The sequence below is a fragment of the Numida meleagris genome, chromosome 1 (assembly GCF_002078875.1).
Source record: "Numida meleagris isolate 19003 breed g44 Domestic line chromosome 1, NumMel1.0, whole genome shotgun sequence".
NCBI classification, from domain to species: domain Eukaryota; kingdom Metazoa; phylum Chordata; class Aves; order Galliformes; family Numididae; genus Numida; species Numida meleagris.
In genome coordinates this window covers 45,470,861-45,479,779 of record NC_034409.1, presented here as the reverse complement: position 1 = coordinate 45,479,779, position 8,919 = coordinate 45,470,861, and the positions used below count along the sequence as shown (strand labels likewise).

Genomic DNA, 8,919 nt, shown 5'->3' with positions numbered 1-8,919 from the left:
GGGGCCCAGGGGCGGGAGGGAAGGTAAAGGGCCGGTCACGGCGGCGTGCTTAGTCACCCGCGGGGACTGAGGGGAGCGGCGCTGGCGACGGCGGCAGAGTGGCCGGGGCCAGGCCGGGCCCTCATCACCGAGGGCTGACGGGAGCCCACCGGGCTGAGGGGTTATCCGGTTGGAGTTCCGCTGGGATGTTGGGCTGCTGTGAGGGAGCGGCTCCGTCCTCCCGCGCTGGGGTTGTGCTGGGTGTCGCAGCGGCGTGCACCTGCAGGCCGGGACGGCAGGCAGCCTGTGTGCGTTTGTGTGTGTGAAGATTGCGTTTTAGGAGCTGGGGTAGACAAAAGGCCCAGCCTTTTGGTCTGCTGCCTGCATGCGATCTAGTATTAGAATCATATAATCATTTAAGCTGCAAAAGGCCACTGGTCTTTTTGTCAAACCGTTCCCAGCCTTCCCACTAAACCGTGTCCCTCAGTGCCACATCCACGAGTTTCTCGCACGCGTCCAGGGCCGGTGGCTCCACCCCCTCCCTGGGCAGCCAGTGCAGTGCCACTCTCTGAGAAATTTTTTCTAATATTCTACCTGAACCTCCCCTGGTGGTCTGCTGCTTTCGTTGTGACCACGGGAGCCTGCAAAAACCCAGCCCAGGAGCAGAGCATGGAAAGGCACCTTCCTGCAGTGCCCTGGTAGTGCTGGGTGCAGGTAGCCCTCAGAACTCTCAGCTGTACTGGCAGGTGGAAGGCAGCGAGGGCTTCTGCTTGTGGCAATCACCCATCTGAGATGTTCCATAAACATTTTCCTTAAATTCAATCTTACTTGACGCTCAGAGTATGCGGAAAAGACTTAGTGCTCTCAAATCGTACCAATGTCTCAATCCTACCTGCTTTGTGTTGCCCCAGAACCCAAATTTTCATCATAAGATTATTGTTATTTCACACCCTTGCTGACCTGTAACAGGTGGGAACCATGTCCATTTTGTGGCACATGTTGTAGGGACTGTAGTTCATCATCGCTCTCTCTTCTGGTTGTCAGTAACACTTGGACCTTCTGTTCTTCAGATCTAAAACTGAACGTGATGGTTCTGTGCAAAGTCATAATTGAAAACTGTGGAATATAAAGGTGGGAAAAGAAAATTACATTAAATTATTTTATTAAAGTTATAAGCCGTGAAGTCAAGCACTCAAAGCTTTAGAAACACCACATTTAATTTGCTTTTTACATGTTATTTTACTTGTATAAATACATGTTATTCTAAAAAGCACCTAGCAATTGTCCTGGCAGGTTAGAGGTCTTCTTTCCCTTCTCATTCAGAGCAGATCCGGGTCTCATTGCTGTGTGTCATCAGTCATACCTCAGGCTGTGTACAGTCTTAGTAATGATTTAATGGTTCTCTAATCAGAATTATTTATATAGTTTTGCAAGGGAAGGAGCAATACCTCATTAGTATTGGAAATTAGGAGTTCAAAGGTTAAAGGGTTGAAACGGAAACCTCCGAGAATACTGAGGAAGAGACAAAAAGCATGTATGTAATATTTGTATTTGTGGACTTGTCCGTAACGCAGAAAACAGGGCTCTGTACAGTGCAATTAAACAAATTAATACTGCAGTTAGTCTTTGTACCACCATTTTTTTTTAGGCTTAACCTTGCCACCTATATCTGTATAAATGACATAGATATATATTCATGTAACGTGTATTATTAAAAAACGTTGATGGTCCGCTTTTTATTGGAGACCGTTGTTGCAAAACTCATCTTAATTTGGGGTGTTCTCTGAGCTTCCATTTGGGGTTTACCTTTTACAACAAGTATGTTTTCAGTCTTTGCTGTGGCTCTTCTTGAATTACCTTTTTTTTTTTTTTTTTTTTAAATCTGTGAGTCTTTACCTGCCAGCACAGTTGGAGGAAGGTCAAAAGTAGGATTTATGCGTAACAAGAGCAGCGTCCAAAGATCAGATGAGCTGAGGCCAGGTTTTCTGCTTCTGTACAACTCACCCTCCCACCCCCCAAAAACAAACAAAGTGTTGACTGCCAAATCAGAACACAACATGCAAGTTTCTGTTGTGAAATGCCGTGGTTCTTTGTCACGTATTGCAGAGGTAGGAATCAAAGAGAGCTCTGCACGAAGGGCTGGTCAATACAAGATGTTGGCTGGCTGCAGTTACCTCTTCTCATCTGCAAATCTTCAAACACAGTGGTGGTTCCAGTGTTCCATAATTTTGGGGGGGGCTCTCTTTGTTTTTCTAGAAGCACCAACTTCTGCCTATGTGTAATTAGGCTTTTGTTTTACATAATAGGTAAAAACAAACAAACAAAAAAATACAAAACCCCCACAACCCTTTGTGAATAGAAGCAAAGAAAACAGATGACTCTGAGACTTGAAGTGGTAAGGCATTCTAGTGATTGGGTCTTGGAGGATTGCTTTCAGAAATGCTTTTTTTTTTTTCCTTCATTCTTTTAAAAGGGTTAATTGGGCTGGAAATAAATACCTGAAATGTTATCTTTTTCCTTGGGTTTGTGATTCTTCAATAGACCTTAATTTTGGAATCTTCAAATGGTGTGTGTCCTCACACTTCAAAAATATTTTTTAAAGTATTTGGTCCTCCTGTAAGTAATATGGTCTGTTTAGACGCAGAAGTCAGCAACAACTATCTGTGAAACAGTTAAACCATCAGTAAATAATTAACATTTACAATGCTGTCACATATTCATATTAGCAGAAGCTCTGTAATGTTGCATTGCCTCATACTTTGTTAATGCGCTGTATGAACACTAGGTATCACATTACAGTTGTATGGGATGTTACCTAGAGGAACTGCTACAGTGGTGTACCAAAGGTCAGTTTTATTTAGAGATGGCTTTTTATTTATTTATTTTTTAAATGTGAAGGGTGTCTCTGGAATTTACAGAACAGTAATGCTGGTTGTGAAATAACCAATGTTACTTTGAGAAGAAGCGCGAGCCAAAGCTGAGAAAACCATGCAAGACTCAAAGATACTGTTAAAGGAAGTTCCAAAACTTTTATGTTCAGACAGAAATAACTCCCCTGCTAGCTGTAGTTACACGTAGAGTGAAGTATGCATAAATGTGAGGGAACAATTTTCTTTTCCTTGAGAAGAAAGAAACAGGTTTAAAAATTTACAGAGTAATTAGATTTTCCAGTTCCCTTGACCTACATTTATTGCCCAGATTAGAAACTGCAGTGTTCAATAACTATGTTCTGGCAAGTTTTATATAACTTTTTTCCACTCTCTTTTATTACGGTTAATAAAAATGAAATATTTGCTTTGATGGAACTTTCAGTTCTTTACTTAACATTTAGTCAGAAGAGAAATATATACTTAATTATTTTTCTCACCTCTGCAAACAGCACATCAAATTAATGATGTTAAGGAAACTAGTGCCCTTGGTTACCATTTTAGATGATCACTTGTTCTGTTGGAGTTATAACGTCTACTTGGTATACAACTGTTAAGCCAGCACAAAAATCCTGAAGTTCAGGAGCGAACAGTTTATTTAGAGCGTACCCCTCCAGTGCTGCATTGTGTGGCTTTTTGGAACAGTAAATCCTCATTCAGCAGCATTGTAGCCCAGTGAAAGGCTGCCTGCAGCTCTGGGTCCAGTCATCGTGTCAGCGGAACTTAACAATAACTGTAGCTTTGAGTCTGGTGAGGTTACCCTGACAGCCATACAGATTAGCACCTTTCTGACACCTAGAATAAAATCATGAGTGTATTTGAATATATATGAGGGTTTGGTATAGGAAAAGGGTAAGTGTTCATTGGGTTAGTTCTCATTTGTGGTGATTAACCTTCTCAAAAAACAATAGAAAGGAACATTGTTCTGAGCTTTTGTGCGACTCTGTGGTTAGCTATAAGGGTAGTGCCAAGATAACTGCAGACAGAAAATATCATCTTTCTAATCATCTTGCAGTTGGGAAAATGCTAGTATTAATCTTAAAACACCTTTAAGAGGCACAAGGTTGCCAAATCAGATACACACCTCTTCTGGTAAATGCTGAATGCAGAGAACTAACTTTCAAATACAGAACACATTTCTAAATCACACTTCTGCAAAAGCAGGTTTTATGGTACGCCTCACAGTATCCTTTTCTTTAGTACCAGGTCTTCTCTCAAATCTGTTGGGAAATGAACCTTAAAGAGAATAGAAATACATACTCACTGCAATCAGGATTGCATTCCCTGCTCACAGGGTTCTCCTCTTTTTAGGTGAATCTACAGCAGCACCACTACAGCTACCAGTAAATACCTTCTTTGGTTTGTTCTAGTTGAGCAACATAGCACACACTATATCCTCCAATCCAGCTTTATAATCTCATCTTTTATAAAAACAGAATAGCGTTGCTTTGATATCTGGTAGGAGTAACCCACTCCAGAAAGACAGGTGTTTTGCATTAAATGCTTACAAAAGAGATTGATCAATTTAATACAGCTGTGTTTATTTGAAGGTACCTATCTAAACATGCTCATTTTTATTTATTAAGAGTGTTGTGTGCTTTTGTGTGTGTTTCATGGGTTCAGGAGAAATGATCTATGGTTGGTCTGAATTCTTTTGAAATTAAGCTTCTTTTAGTAAAACAGAAAATGTAGTATTTTACAGAACTATCTAGAATGTTTTGAACTTATACAAGGAAGCCAGATTGCTGATACTCTGCTTAAGTACCTAGAGAGAATTCTTTTTTGTTGAATGATATAATTTTTTTTTTTAATCTTTAATAGAGACGCCCTGAAATCCTAAGGCTTATGCCGAACTTCATGAAGCATGTAAGTATAAATTAAAATCATTGTTATGCACTTCAGATTCTCCGTGAGATTGTTAAACCTTAAACATGCATTTAAGATATGGGTTTGTAGGGCGTTGCTTCTGGGATGGCCTTGTGTTTAATGGTGTGTTCATAAACGTTCCTGTGCACAATGCATTTTACAACTGGCTCCTTAGTATTTTCTTCTCCTTTATTATTTATTGTTGTGATAATCTTATTCGTATTTTGAGTTTAATCTGGTAGTAAACTATTTTTGTTGTGAGTATTCATTTGCAGGGACTCTCTAAACCACCAGATTCAGTAATAAAATTGTGCCCTGAGAATTGAGTGACTGCAGTGGAATCTTGCTTTGCCTGCGAACATTCAAAACTAGTAGTGAGGCTCCACAGAAATTGCTATGTTATAAGTGAGGTCTGCATCAGTCCCCTTTCGCTTTCCTTAATAAAATAAGGTAAAGCACACTTTGTTTTTTTAGGAGTTAATTTTCTTGGAAAAACAAGTGTTTACTGATTCAAAGTTAAGGAAGTACCCAAACCATTTTAGAAGTCTACCCATGGTTAAGATATTCTGGCTCTTATGGCAGCAGTAAGTCTGTACCAAGCAGCAGCTGCTCCAGAGCCCTGGTTTAGGATAGAGAAGTCGGGCTGTGAATTGGGTTGCCAGGAGATGGGCACACATTCTGTTTGGTTAGATCTACTGTGGAGCGTAACCTTCAGCAACGGAATGAGTCAGTGTTGGTTGTAGGTTTACATCAGAACCATGCAGTTCCTTCTGATATAGCCTGTATGTTAGAGGCCAGGTTTATTACAAAACAGTGGTAGCGTTGTATTTTTAACAGGTGCATCAAAATGGAAAGATAGACCTCTGTATAGGGAATCTTTCTAATCTAAGAGGAATCTCCTAGGCTAGACTTGTTACTCAGGTCCCACGAAATAGGTTATTATTATGTTTATTTAGGTATGTTTGCGTAGCATGGTTACTGATTATGAGTCTACTTTTGATATGACACTCTATTAAATCTAGGGTAGTGTCTAGTATGATAATGTACATCTTTTTTTGGCAATAAAAAATACAAATAGCCCTTTGTGGCAGAAAAAATACTGGAGGCTTGGCCAAACTATGCTGTATGAGGGACTGCTCTAAACAGGAGGGAAGCCATTTTGTGTAGTTACGAATTTAAGAAATCTCTGAGGTGAATTCGCTGACACTAAGTACTGAGATAGGCTTGTATATGGTGTAACATTATGGTTTTTTGTACAATAATTCCCTCTCCCCTTCTTTTCCCCATCTTGCTGCCAGTAGCTGGCTGCACCACAGAAATGCTCCAGTCTCTAGGGATAGCGTTGTCACTCTTTAACAGGGAAAGGTATTTCCTTATGAGAAGTAAACAGTGATTAAATTTTACTCTTGTATATCTAGGTGAATTTGAAAGGTAAATCTTAGTAGTAGAGCGTACTAATTTTTTAGATGGTTGAAAGATGCTTTGAGTCCTTTTATGTTGCAGACTTCGACCAGGTTACTGGAAAATTCATTAATGCAAAGATGTGGTGGAAGAGAAATCAATTAAAAAAACCTGAGCGTCACTCTCTGCTGTTTGCATCTTATGGATCATTCTAGAATGTTGACTTTTGACCCTGATATGTTTGGTGAGGCTTAACCTTTCTCTTCTGAAGCAGTCTTTTAAAAAGTTCAGGTCCACAGCTCACTGTGAGTGGAGAAGCCTTGTAATAGGCACTCCACCAATTTTTTTAATCATTGTTAGTCATCATCATAAAGATGATAATGATTGTTTATGGGCTTATTGAAGACACTCAGACTTTCGAGCTGATCGTACAGTACTTAAGCTGTGCATAGAGGCCCTGCTGGGGTCAAAGCAGAGACGCATACACTTTTGCCTGTTGAAAATTGTGCAAGTCTAGTTTATGGATAATCAGAAGACTTGCATGTTAACTTGCATGTTGATGGCAAGAGGGAGCCTCTATGGTGGCTTTAGATTTTAGCTTACTGATACCCATATGGTTGGAGTTTTTCATGTTCAGCTTCTGTGCAGATGGAATATGTTTTCCTTGTATGGTTACCATAAAAAGACATTGATTACAGGGGATAGTGTCTAACAAATATTTACTATTTATACTGAATGTTTTGATAAGCGTCTGTAGAAAGGTGTTTATTTGTTCTTCCCCTCATATGACTAGTATTAATGGAGCCCAGTGCATGGATGCAAGGACATGTACAGTCTTTGAAGTGCATTCACTAGTGCAGAAATTTTTATGATAGTAATTTAAAATGTCTCTACAAAGTTTTAGGAAGATAAATGAAAAAAAACAAACACAACTGTACAGAATAAAACCAAGCTTTCCTCCTGAAGTTGCTCCCACAGGTAGTAAGTTGGGCGTTAGTTATTACATTATTACAACTGCTATTCACTTCCGATAGAGGCTGAATAAACGGTTATTGGACTATGTCCTGGGAGACAACAAATGTGGGCAATTTCAGTTCAAAGCCTAGGGATGTTTGATTCTGAAATACAACTCCTTATTGAGAGGTGTTAACTGCTTCTCTTCTTTCAGTTTAATGGGATTCTGGTTCTACTAGTCTTATGATGACAACTGTTAAAATGTTGATGGGAGTGGTGTTTAGTGTAAGTATGCTCTAAATTAATACCTTTTGCATTGTTACTTCTTGTAAAGCTGAATCACAATGAAGGTTGGTTTGTCCACTGTTCTACTGAAGTTTGCCTTTTTCTGAATTTGGGAACAAGGCCAACTTTTTCAGATTCCTCCAAAGGAAAAAAAAAAATGCTCTGTTATGGTGATTGTCTTCCTTCAGGAAGAGTAAGGTCTTACTGATTTAGGATCGGGTCTCTGTGGTTCATTGTTGACTGCACCTCCCTTCTGCATTAGCAGTGAAGACTTATCTCAAGGAGAGACTAAGGATCTAATGGATTAAACATGCATGTTTAGATATTACTAATACTACCAGGAATCTTTTTTTTTTTTTTTTTAAAAGCCCTACCAAGGCAGCGCTTCACTACAGATCTTGTCATTTGAGTTTTAATAGAAAAGATGTTAAGTTAAGGAGTTAAAAGAAGAAGTTAAGTTAAGAAGATGTTAAGATGGCATAGAGTTTAGAATTTGACTGAAGATGAATCAAGTTTAGATGGTTAGAAGGCAGAAGCTTCACAATTCATATCCTGATTACTGAAATGCTAGAAGATCGGTTGTATTTGAAGCTGTAAATTTGTCACTATCCAAAGTGGTGACATGTCTTTTGAAATCATCTATTACAGAAGAGATGCTTGTTTTGGAATGTGGTTTGAACCAGATTTTGCAATTGAATAGTCAGTTTGCAGTTGGCTACTAGTTTTCCCCAGACAATAAGAACAACATTGTTGAAATAAATGCAGATAATTTCTAGAGATGCATCAGAATCCATTTAAAAAAAAAAACACACCTGAAATCTTCTCCTTCACTGTCTGATTTTTTTTTTTCTGATTGTCCCAATGACATCTCAAGGAAAAGAAGATTGAAAGAAAGACGTTATCCCCTTTGCATCAGTTTTTCTTTGGTTGTATTTGTTCCTGGGCTACTGCCAGATGGACTTTTAGCAAAGGTGCAATTGTAGAATTGGGATTATGCTTTTTAAGAGTACTGTGAGTATGGTACATAAGCCTTGCTCCAACACTGGAAGTCATAAGACTGTTTCATTCCAGAGCACTGCAAAATTGCAAACTAATTGTATTATGTGAACTCCAATTGTACGTTTTCCTGTTCAGCAACAGTGGAACAGTCCCATTTAACTATGAAGTAATGTCTGCCACTCTGTTTGTCCTCAACTGAACTTGATGTACAGGCTACTTATATAATAAAAAGGAATGAGCACAAAGAATGAATGTCGTTCCTGTACTTTACTCCATGTATTTCAAGGAAGGATGAGTTATTTAACCAAATTCTCTGTGAAAATGATTTTGATTCACATAGAAACTGCTTGAATCTGCTTCTGTCTCATTTCTAAGGGTACAGTAAAATTTGTACTTGTGTTAGGGACCATATACTTCTACTGATGAAACAAGAATATTGCTCTCTTGGCAGATACATGAAGAGATCTTATGTATATAACAATTCTGCATTTGCTACTTTATGAGCTAT

General features: G+C 39.0%; 2 long non-coding RNA genes across 4 annotated transcripts in view; one reads left to right on the top strand and one right to left on the bottom strand.

Annotated features, from left to right (window-relative positions):
• On the bottom strand, positions 203–2,794 carry LOC110392900. Its single transcript, XR_002434701.1, has 3 exons — positions 2,478–2,794; positions 940–1,095; positions 203–283 (listed from the first exon to the last, which is right to left on the bottom strand). It is a non-coding gene; the product is annotated as an uncharacterized LOC110392900 (long non-coding RNA).
• Positions 203–8,919, top strand: part of LOC110392789 — a 52,474-nt gene continuing 43,757 nt past the window's right edge. The window contains exons 1-3 of one of the 3 annotated variants that reach the window (XR_002434661.1): positions 203–287; positions 1,050–1,110; positions 4,728–4,772. This is a non-coding gene — a long non-coding RNA (uncharacterized LOC110392789). Of the gene's footprint in view, positions 288–1,049; positions 1,111–3,998; positions 4,457–4,494; positions 4,545–4,727; positions 4,773–8,919 lie in introns of those variants that run through there. The other 2 variants (XR_002434672.1, XR_002434631.1) reach the window with 2 other exon arrangements.